Source organism: Molothrus aeneus, chromosome 4, assembly GCF_037042795.1.
Source record: "Molothrus aeneus isolate 106 chromosome 4, BPBGC_Maene_1.0, whole genome shotgun sequence".
NCBI classification, from domain to species: domain Eukaryota; kingdom Metazoa; phylum Chordata; class Aves; order Passeriformes; family Icteridae; genus Molothrus; species Molothrus aeneus.
Window position 1 is genome coordinate 49,187,828 of NC_089649.1, and position 11,259 is coordinate 49,199,086.

At 64.6% G+C, this 11,259-nt stretch overlaps 1 long non-coding RNA gene across 1 annotated transcript; it reads left to right on the forward strand.

Annotated features, from left to right (window-relative positions):
• Positions 1-6,654: 6,654 nt before the first annotated feature.
• On the forward strand, positions 6,655-7,423 carry LOC136556198 (uncharacterized). Its single transcript, XR_010783587.1, has 2 exons — positions 6,655-6,832; positions 7,050-7,423. It is a non-coding gene; the product is annotated as an uncharacterized lncRNA (long non-coding RNA).
• The last annotated feature ends 3,836 nt before the right edge of the window (positions 7,424-11,259 follow it).

The following is an 11,259-nucleotide window of genomic DNA, read 5'->3' on the forward strand; positions in this document are numbered from 1 at the left end:
AGGGCCCTGCTGCCGTTCTCCTCCCCGCTGTGTTCCGTGCACAGGCAGAGGAACAAGGGCAGCTCAGGCTGCAAAGGTCCCTGTCCTGCTGCTCCAGCTGCACAGCAGCATGGAGTTAAAGGGCGTGCTGAGCACACTGAAGGGGAAAAGGACCCTGGGTTTTAGAAGAGCCAACTTGAGTGTGCTCCAAACCCAGCCGTGAGGGATTCCAGTGCAGGCATCCGCTGAGGGCAAAGGAGCTTGTAATGGCAGAAGTTTCCACCAAGAGCTTCCTGAAAGCACAGCGATGCTCCATCCCTACACAGGGAGAGGAAGAGGGCAGGACAAGAGACCATCGTGGCCTAGCAGTGAGCTTTGGGTGTGCCATAAAGCAAAAGAAGCAGCAGTGGCAGCGGAGTGGCTGCGAGTCGGGGGCGCGACCGTCCCAGCGGCCGCAGCGCTGTCAGGCAGCACCTACATGCTGGGCACGCTTCCGGTGGCTCTGGTCTCCCCAGAAGTGGGGAATCAGGCAGCCCCTGCCTCAGATCTAGTCAGAAACCCAAGCAAGTGAGACCAGAGGCAGGGGCCCCTTCCCGTCCCTCTGGGGCACGGCTGCAAAACAGCCGCTGTGTCTTCCTGCACCTGTGTCTGGGCTGTGCTGAGCCCAGAGCCAGCCAGCTTGGGCTCTGCTGTGCCAAGAGCGTTCTGGGCAGGCAGGCAGAAGTGCTGCGTGCACAGTGGGGAAGGGGCTCATGAGAGCCTCCTGCGGGAACAGGGCTCCGCTCCCTGGCTGGGAACAGCCTGGTTTTGCTGCCGTGAGCGCAGGCAGGAGTTCAGGCACTTGAACGGGCAGCGGGCAGCTCTTGTTTCTAGGGGGCCTGGGGCTGCGCGCCACAAGGGGCACGAGGAAAGAAACTCAGGAGAAGGACGATGAGCTCGAGCTGCAGTGCTTCTGCTACAAGGTGCAGAAGTAATTCAGCCTTGCCAGGGTTTCTTAGGTGTGTGTTGGTGTTCCCCGGGAAATGGACACATCTGGGGAAATGGACACATTTGGGGAAATGCATGCATTTGGGGAAATGCCTTTGGAAGAGAGGGCTTGCTTCTCAAGCAAAGTGCTTCCCCAGGAGCCCCTAGTGAGGTAGGTGCAGCTGTCTCCCTTTGGCTCCCTGCGCTCCTTTCCGTCCTTGAGGCCCCTTGCACTTGGCTGAGGGGCGTGGGAAGGGAGAAGGCTGTGAGAAGCAGCTTTGGCATCTGCCTGGGGCTGCATAGTCCAAGCCAAGCACCAGCAGCAGGGTGTGTCCCGCCCCTTTCAGCACAGGACAGAGAGGGATCATCTCTGTCCAGCCAAGAGCCCCAAATGCCTCTCAGAGAGCTGTGAATTCAAAGGCCTTTATGCACACATTGATGCCATCTTCCCTATCTGCTGTGTTTGAACTCTTGGCAAGAGGCGTTTGCCTCTTGCTTGCTGGAAGCTGCTCTGTTCCAGGGCCGGCACCGAGCTGGGCTGTGCGGGCACCGTGGAGAGTCCTTCCCCGAGCACTTGGCGGGTCGTGCTGTGTCCAGGGCTGTGTTAGACACTCGGGGCAATGGATTCCTTCCAAGCGGGGGCACCTAGGGTGGGGAGGGGGTGGCCCTGGGGCACGTGGCAGCATGTCCCTTTGTGACACGGTGCAGCAGGGTGACCGTGGAACCGAAAGGGACAGCGTGTCTGAGCAGCCCTTTGTGACACACGCTGACATAGGGGCTGGCCCGGCGCAGCCACGCCACAGTGCTCGGTGCACGCGACGGGACAGGAGGTGACAGAGCGGTGCTGTGAGGTGACCCCGCACAGCCGGCTCGTTGGTTACTGACCCGGAGCATTTCCGAGGCGTTCCTCCTGTGGCTGGCCTCACGGCCAGACCTCGGGATTCGGTGACTCGGAGCTTTGCCGAGTCATCTCCCATCCCTGCGGCCGGTGCCCTCGTGGCCAGGCCGTGGGACTTGGTGACCTCCATCATTCACCAGGAGTCTCCTGTCATTGTGACAGGAGACCTCGAGTGCAGGACTTGCTGTCCTGTGGCCTTCCTGAGGCTCCTCTGTTGCAGGTGCCCGCAAGGCACAACTGCAGCACTCGCTGACTCTGGCCTTGGCCGAGGCATTTGAAAGTGCCCTCAAGGTCAGACAGCGGGATGGCGGGCAGACTGCTCAGCCTGTTCAAGGGGCTTCGGGGCAAGAAAAGCAAAGGCCCTGCAGCTGCCCCAGCACAGCAGCATGCAGAGCCGGAGCAGTTGCAGCCGCTGCAGGACGGTGAGTGGCAGAGCCGGGCCGCAGGGCCAGTGCCTGAAGCCAGCCTGGGCCCCATCCCATCCCATCCCATCCCATCCCATCCCATCCCATCCCATCCCATCCCATCCCATCCCATCCCATCCCATCCCATCCCATCCCATCCCACCCCATCCCATCCCATCCCATCCCATCCCTGTTGACACGCACATGGACAGGATGGGACAGGGGCTGGGGCTGCCTCCCCGGTGGCCATGCTCCGTGCCCTGGGCGCCCGGGGGGCTGTACCTGCCTGGGGAGCGCAGGGCTGGGCTGTGTTCTCCGGCCTCTCCCGCAGCCCCTCAACTCTGGCTGCACTCGCTCTTTGGCAGAGGCAGCCAGGGACCAGACTCAAGAGCAGGAGCCCACCCGTGGTCGCTTCCGGAGAGCAGCGCAGGTACCTGCGGCCATCCCCACCTGCGCCGGGCCTGCTGGCACTGCTCAGCCGGGCCCCGTGTTGGAGCAGACCATGGAACGTCCCTCTCTTCTTCCCGCCCTTCCCTTCTGCTGCAGACACTGCGGAGGTTCCTGCGCCTTCGGCGGCGCACAAAGACCAGCGGCCCCGCGCCCGAGGGCACGGCCGAGCCCGGCCCCGCGCCCGAAGGCCTGGCTGAGCCCGGCCCCGCGCCCGAAGGCCCGGCCGAGCCCGGCCCCGCGCCCGAAGGCCCGGCTGAGCCCGGCCCCGTGCCCGAAGGCACGGCCGAACCCGGCCCCGCGCCCAAGGGCACGGCCGAGCCCGACCCCAGGCCCAGCGAGCTGCAGGCAGAGGCTGCTTCCAGCACAGCATCCTCTGACCTGGCCGCCAGCTCTGACTGGGAAACCGATGAGGACTGGGAGGAGGCTGACATGGCCCCGACGAAGGGCATGGCCACCACCAACACCATCACCCAGGGCATCCCAGAGACTGAGGCCATGCCCACGCTCACTGTGAGTCCTGGACCCACTCTGGAGTTCTTCCAGAAGGGTTTTTATTCTCTGCAGCAGCCTGGGGCCAGGGTTGAAGGCCTCTCAGGATCACGTGGCCCCTCAAGCCATGTCCGCTGGGCCCCCTCAGCCCCATCACAGTGGGCTGGGAAGGCGAGCACTTCTTGGGGGAAGCTGGGCAAGTTGCTCCCTTGGACAGCACTCCAAGTCTTCCCCATGCCGCTTCCTCCAGGTGCAAGCCGCGGTGAGTGCCATCCTGCAGAGACTCACGTCCCGTGAGTCTGTGGACGCCGGGCTGCAAATGGCCATTGTCAGCCTCACCGAAGAACACCCTGCCCACGTTGTGATGAGCCTCCTGCGCTGTGCTCCAACGTGTGACGGGTATGGGGCACAATTGCCTCGAGAGCTCGGTGCTCACCGGCCCGTAGGGCCCCTCGCCCTGTACAGCCTGTCCGGCGGGGTCTGCCAGACGGGCGGAGAGCACCGGCACCCTCGGGCCCCTCTGTTTCCTGAGCCTGCTGCCATGCTCCCTCCCGGCCCCACGCAGCTGCACGGGGCACGGTACTGACGCACAGCTCTGCTCCCACAGAGCCGCCGCGCTGCTATGGAGAACCATGGGCACCTCAGAGGTAGCCGTGGAGGAGGTGCTTCCAGCGCTGCTCTCTACGATAGAGGAGCAGCCACCGTACGACGGCTTCCTCTGCAGCGGGGACAACAAGGCCGTCCTTGCCCTGGCTGTGAGTTTCTGGAGCTGGCCTAGGCTGGCCCTCCAGGTCGCCTTCTCAGAAGCTCTCCATGATCTCCCCACCCTGCAGCTCCCTGCCTGGGCTGAAAGCTGGGCTAGGGCCAGCAGGCCGGGTGCTCCCCCTGCCTCTAACCCCCGGCCCTGCCTCATGGACACCTCGGCACTGAGCGTTACCTCGGCACTGAGCGTTGCCTCGGGGCGCTTTGTCTCTTGCAGGCAACTCTGGTGCTGTGGAGGATTGCAAGCATGCCTGAGTGGCACTACGCAATCCTCCTTCATTCTCCACACCTGTTGGTGGCTCTGCTTTTGCAAATTGTCACCACCACGGAGCAGAGGCCAGAGGACGTGGAGACCCAGGGCTTCTGGAGAGCGTGCCGGGAGGAACACGGCCTTCCCAGCGAGCCCAACAGGTGCCAGTCGCCCTGTCCTTCCCACGCCCTTGCGGCCAGGGCCAGTGCTCCCAGAGTGACCTGGCCTTGGCTCGGCACACAGGTTTGCAGTGCAGACCATGAAGGCTCTGCTCTCGCGACTGGGCTTTGGCAAGAACCTGCTGGCTCTGGAGCACAAGCAGCTCTGGGACACCCTGCTCTGTGCCGACACCCAGCACTATGCAGCGGGCCTGCTGGCCAGGTGAGATCCCCTACTCCCAGCCGCCACCGCCACTGTTTGTGCCCCGTGCCCGGAGTGCCCCACACAGTCCCTGGGGCTTGTAAGCGAGAGGGCCTCGTCACCGAGGGAGGGCCGAGCAGACTGCAAAGGGCCGGGAGAGGAGGATGCCCAGCAGCAGCTGCCTCCCAAGGGGCCCATGTCCCCTTGCAGAGTGCTGGGGAAAGATGGGACCTCTGTGAGTCACTCCTGGGAGAGGTCTGCCCGCCCGGCTCAGGGCCTTGGTGCCTTTTTCCCCTGCCAGGGAGATGCGCTGTGGCTTGACCCCCTTGTGTCCCCACATGGCCTCGCACCTGCTCAGCCTGCTCGTTGGGAAGCAGCCCCGCTGGCATCTGCCTGCCCTGGCGTTCTTTGTGGAGGTGAGCCTGATGGCCAGCGCTGCCTGGCTGAGCTGCCTCCCAGCTCTCTGGCCTCTGGTAGCTGCAGCCGCCTGGGAGGCTGCCCGCGCCCGCTGCTGCTGCTGCTGCCTGGAGCCGGCCCGCTCCCCTGCCACTGCCCTGTGCCTTTCAGCTCCTGGAGTGTCTGGACCTGAGCAAACACGGTCCCAGTGCCCTGTTGGTGCTATCCCGGCACCTGCCGAGCCAGCACAGGGACAGGCTGCGCCTGGAGCTCAGAGGCCTCGTGGTGCTCAGCAAGGAGCCCTCGCTGGTGAGAAGGGGGCAGTGGCTGAAGCCGCGCTGGCAGCGTGGGGCTGGGGAAGGCAGACCTTTGGGCTTGGCTGGGCTTTGGCAGCAGAGACAGCTGCTGCCAGCTCTCCCGACTCCCTCTTCAGCTGCCCGAGTGCCCCAAGCAGCTGTTGGTGCTGCGGCCAGTCACGGCTTCACAGCACAGCCTGCTCTTGCACACAGGCCGGAGGAATACGTGGCCTCTATCAACACCTGGTGGAGCTGCTGGCCCATCCAGATGCAGAGATGGTCGGGATGAGCCTCTCTGTGCTCACGCATGTGCTCCAGGACAAAGACCTCGAGATACCCAGCACCGCCGCCCTGAAGCTGGCTGAGTCCCTCCTGCCACACTTTGAGAAGGTAAGGCTCTGCGCCCCCAGACAAGGGCACTGGACGCTGCCTGCCTGGAAACTTTGTGCCCTGTTCATTTTAGGGCCTTTGCCCCAGTGGGCCTGGAGTAGTTGATGCTTAGGACTTTTCCTTTCCTCCAGGACAACAGCCATGTGCAGCTGCTCTCCATTCAGCTCTTCGGCAAGGTGCTGGAGCTGGGAGTGGAAGAGAGGGAAAATCCTCTCACGACAGTTGTGAGCCAGAGCCTGCTCCCTCTGTTCTTGCGCTGGCACCACAAGGACGTGCACGTGGCCGAGGTGAGGTTTGGTGTGATGCTGCCGCATCCCTGGCCGGGGGCTCGGCCGCCTCCTGCCCCAGCGCCTCGCGGGCTCCAGCCTCCCCTGGCCTTGGCACAGGGAGCCGGCTCCCGTGTGACTCACCTGGGCTCTGGTGCCACCTGCGGCTCTCTGCTGCTCTGCAGGCGTCTCACGAAGCCCTGCTTTGTGCCGCCCGCTTCCTGAGGAGGAGGGATCTCCAGGAGCCGCTGAGGAAGAAGCGGCGGATGAAGTTCGCCGAGAGCCTGGTAAGGACAGCCCGGGAGCCCCAGCCGCAGGCTGGACTGGAGAAGGGGGGCTGGCAGCTGCGCCCCTGCCCGGCGCCGCAGCCGGGCCCACCAGCCTGCGTCCCCCACGCTGCTCGCTGCCCTGGGCCGTGCGCGCCGGCTCGGCCGGTGCCGGGCGCAGGGAGCGCCCGGCCGAGGGGCAGAGCCCGCGCCGAGCTTTCCCTGCCGCCTCTCCCCGCAGCTGCTGCAGGACGAGAGCCGAGCGGCCGAGCACCTGCGCTGGGCCCTGCCGCACCTGCGGAGCCCACAGAGGCCCCTACGAGAGGCGGCCGTCAGGTTCCTCGGTGAGCCAGCAGCCCGGCGCCCCTCCCTGCCTCCCGGCCCGGCCCCTGCCCCGGCAGCGGGAGCCGCGCCCGGGCCGCTGCAGCCCTGCCCGCCCTGGGCGCTGCCACCGCCCTCCCGCAGCCGTGCCTTCGGCCGGCAGCGTGCGGCAGGGGCCCGGCACCAGCCCTGCCCGGCAGGAGGGCGTGTGGCCGCAGGGCTGGCAGCGCCCGTCTCGGGCAGCTGTGCCGCCCGGCGCCGCCACATGCTCTGTCTTAACAGGGGTGGCCGGAGTGCTCATGATGGGGCAGAAGGAGGAGCTCCAGGTCCTCAGTCAGGGTGAGTCAGTGAGTCAGGGCAGCCGCGTGGGGGGCACAGCCCGGACAGCTCTCTGGGACACGTGGGGGATCCGTGGCCATCACCTTCCGCCCAAAGCCCTTGTCTCCCGCTCCCTCCTGGCCATGGCAAGAGCCGGCCGGCATGGCCCTGGCCGGAGGCTTTCCTTGGATTCCCTCAATTTGGCTTCTGACTGTGGCTCTGTTCCTCTCTCTTCCAGCTCTTCAAGCCCTCAGGGAAGACGAGAGCCCATCCTCCATGAACACATGGATTCAGATGAAATTTGAAAGAAGATCTGAAGAACTTCGTTTGTCTTCTGGACCAGATGTACCTGTACCAGCCTCCTTTGATGACTTCCAGTTCCCATCGAAGATGGGACCACCTGCAGAGCAGAAGGGACCAGCTGCAGCTCCAGGCACGGCTCTGGCTGCTCACAGCTGAGCCTGTGAGAAGCTCCAGCAGCTCCTGCCATCTCTCTCCCTGTTGGCAGCTCCTTCCCTGCAGCCCTCAGGCCCTGCCCATGCCCTTTTTTACCGCCCAGCTCACCCCTTCGCTTTGCTTTCCCTTAATAAACTGTTTGTGTTTTTCACTTTACCCGCATCTCCGTGGAGTTGAAGCGGCGCAAAACCTGAGCCCGGAGACACGCAGGGCCCTGCTGCCGTTCTCCTCCCCGCTGTGTTCCGTGCACAGGCAGAGGAACAAGGGCAGCTCAGGCTGCAAAGGTCCCTGTCCTGCTGCTCCAGCTGCACAGCAGCATGGAGTTAAAGGGCGTGCTGAGCACACTGAAGGGGAAAAGGACCCTGGGTTTTAGAAGAGCCAACTTGAGTGTGCTCCAAACCCAGCCGTGAGGGATTCCAGTGCAGGCATCCGCTGAGGGCAAAGGAGCTTGTAATGGCAGAAGTTTCCACCAAGAGCTTCCTGAAAGCACAGCGATGCTCCATCCCTACACAGGGAGAGGAAGAGGGCAGGACAAGAGACCATCGTGGCCTAGCAGTGAGCTTTGGGTGTGCCATAAAGCAAAAGAAGCAGCAGTGGCAGCGGAGTGGCTGCGAGTCGGGGGCGCGACCGTCCCAGCGGCCGCAGCGCTGTCAGGCAGCACCTACATGCTGGGCACGCTTCCGGTGGCTCTGGTCTCCCCAGAAGTGGGGAATCAGGCAGCCTCTGCCTCAGAGCCAGTCAGAAACCCAAGCAAGTGAGACCAGAGGCAGGGGCCCCTTCCCGTCCCTCTGGGGCACGGCTGCAAAACAGCCGCTGTGTCTTCCTGCACCTGTGTCTGGGCTGTGCTGAGCCCAGAGCCAGCCAGCTTGGGCTCTGCTGTGCCAAGAGCGTTCTGGGCAGGCAGGCAGAAGTGCTGCGTGCACAGTGGGGAAGGGGCTCATGAGAGCCTCCTGCGGGAACAGGGCTCCGCTCCCTGGCTGGGAACAGCCTGGTTTTGCTGCCGTGAGCGCAGGCAGGAGTTCAGGCACTTGAACGGGCAGCGGGCAGCTCTTGTTTCTAGGGGGCCTGGGGCTGCGCGCCACAAGGGGCATGAGGAAAGAAACTCAGGAGAAGGACGATGAGCTCGAGCTGCAGTGCTTCTGCTACAAGGTGCAGAAGTAATTCAGCCTTGCCAGGGTTTCTTAGGTGTGTGTTGGTGTTCCCCGGGAAATGGACACATCTGGGGAAATGGACACATTTGGGGAAATGCATGCATTTGGGGAAATGCCTTTGGAAGAGAGGGCTTGCTTCTCAAGCAAAGTGCTTCCCCAGGAGCCCCTAGTGAGGTAGGTGCAGCTGTCTCCCTTTGGCTCCCTGCGCTCCTTTCCGTCCTTGAGGCCCCTTGCACTTGGCTGAGGGGCGTGGGAAGGGAGAAGGCTGTGAGAAGCAGCTTTGGCATCTGCCTGGGGCTGCATAGTCCAAGCCAAGCACCAGCAGCAGGGTGTGTCCCGCCCCTTTCAGCACAGGACAGAGAGGGATCATCTCTGTCCAGCCAAGAGCCCCAAATGCCTCTCAGAGAGCTGTGAATTCAAAGGCCTTTATGCACACATTGATGCCATCTTCCCTATCTGCTGTGTTTGAACTCTTGGCAAGAGGCGTTTGCCTCTTGCTTGCTGGAAGCTGCTCTGCTCCAGGGCCGGCACCGAGCTGGGCTGTGCGGGCACCGTGGAGAGTCCTTCCCCGAGCACTTGGCGGGTCGTGGTGTGTCCAGGGCTGTGTTAGACACTCGGGGCAATGGATTCCTTCCAAGCGGGGGCACCTAGGGTGGGGAGGGGGTGGCCCTGGGGCACGTGGCAGCATGTCCCTTTGTGACACGGTGCAGCAGGGTGACCGTGGAACCGAAAGGGACAGCGTGTCTGAGCAGCCCTTTGTGACACACGCTGACATAGGGGCTGGCCCGGCGCAGCCACGCCACAGTGCTCGGTGCACGCGACGGGACAGGAGGTGACAGAGCGGTGCTGTGAGGCGACCCCGCACAGCCGGCTCGTTGGTTACTGACCCGGAGCATTTCCGAGGCGTTCCTCCTGTGGCTGGCCTCACGGCCAGACCTCGGGATTCGGTGACTCGGAGCTTTGCCGAGTCATCTCCCATCCCTGCGGCCGGTGCCCTCGTGGCCAGGCCGTGGGACTTGGTGACCTCCATCATTCACCAGGAGTCTCCTGTCATTGTGACAGGAGACCTCGAGTGCAGGACTTGCTGTCCTGTGGCCTTCCTGAGGCTCCTCTGTTGCAGGTGCCCGCAAGGCACAACTGCAGCACTCGCTGACTCTGGCCTTGGCCGAGGCATTTGAAAGTGCCCTCAAGGTCAGACAGCGGGATGGCGGGCAGACTGCTCAGCCTGTTCAAGGGGCTTCGGGGCAAGAAAAGCAAAGGCCCTGCAGCTGCCCCAGCACAGCAGCATGCAGAGCCGGAGCAGTTGCAGCCGCTGCAGGACGGTGAGTGGCAGAGCCGGGCCGCAGGGCCAGTGCCTGAAGCCAGCCTGGGCCCCATCCCATCCCATCCCATCCCATCCCATCCCATCCCATCCCATCCCATCCCATCCCATCCCATCCCATCCCATCCCATCCCATCCCTGTTGACACGCACATGGACAGGATGGGACAGGGGCAGGGGCTGCCTCCCAGGTGGCCATGCTCCGTGCCCTGGGCGCCCGGGGGGCTGTACCTGCCTGGGGAGCGCAGGGCTGGGCTGTGTTCTCTGGCCTCTCCCGCAGCCCCTCAACTCTGGCTGCGCTCGCTCTTTGGCAGAGGCAGCCAGGGACCAGACTCAAGAGCAGGAGCCCACCCGTGGTCGCTTCCGGAGAGCAGCGCAGGTACCTGCGGCCATCCCCACCTGCGCCGGGCCTGCTGGCACTGCTCAGCCGGGCCCCGTGTTGGAGCAGACCATGGAACGTCCCTCTCTTCTTCCCGCCCTTCCCTTCTGCTGCAGACACTGCGGAGGTTCCTGCGCCTTCGGCAGCGCACAAAGACCAGCGGCCCCGCGCCCGAGGGCACGGCCGAGCCCGGCCCCGCGCCCGAAGGCCTGGCTGAGCCCGGCCCCGCGCCCGAAGGCCCGGCCGAGCCCGGCCCCGCGCCCGAAGGCCCGGCTGAGCCCGGCCCCGTGCCCGAAGGCACGGCCGAACCCGGCCCCGCGCCCAAGGGCACGGCCGAGCCCGACCCCAGGCCCAGCGAGCTGCAGGCAGAGGCTGCTTCCAGCACAGCATCCTCTGACCTGGCCGCCAGCTCTGACTGGGAAACCGATGAGGACTGGGAGGAGGCTGACATGGCCCCGACGAAGGGCATGGCCACCACCAACACCATCACCCAGGGCATCCCAGAGACTGAGGCCATGCCCACGCTCACTGTGAGTCCTGGACCCACTCTGGAGTTCTTCCAGAAGGGTTTTTATTCTCTGCAGCAGCCTGGGGCCAGGGTTGAAGGCCTCTCAGGATCACGTGGCCCCTCAAGCCATGTCCGCTGGGCCCCCTCAGCCCCATCACAGTGGGCTGGGAAGGCGAGCACTTCTTGGGGGAAGCTGGGCAAGTTGCTCCCTTGGACAGCACTCCAAGTCTTCCCCATGCCGCTTCCTCCAGGTGCAAGCCGCGGTGAGTGCCATCCTGCAGAGACTCACGTCCCGTGAGTCTGTGGACGCCGGGCTGCAAATGGCCATTGTCAGCCTCACCGAAGAACACCCTGCCCACGTTGTGATGAGCCTCCTGCGCTGTGCTCCAACGTGTGACGGGTATGGGGCACAATTGCCTCGAGAGCTCGGTGCTCACCGGCCCGTAGGGCCCCTCGCCCTGTACAGCCTGTCCGGCGGGGTCTGCCAGACGGGCGGAGAGCACCGGCACCCTCGGGCCCCTCTGTTTCCTGAGCCTGCTGCCATGCTCCCTCCCGGCCCCACGCAGCTGCACGGGGCACGGTACTGACGCACAGCTCTGCTCCCACAGAGCCGCCGCGCTGCTATGGAGAGCTA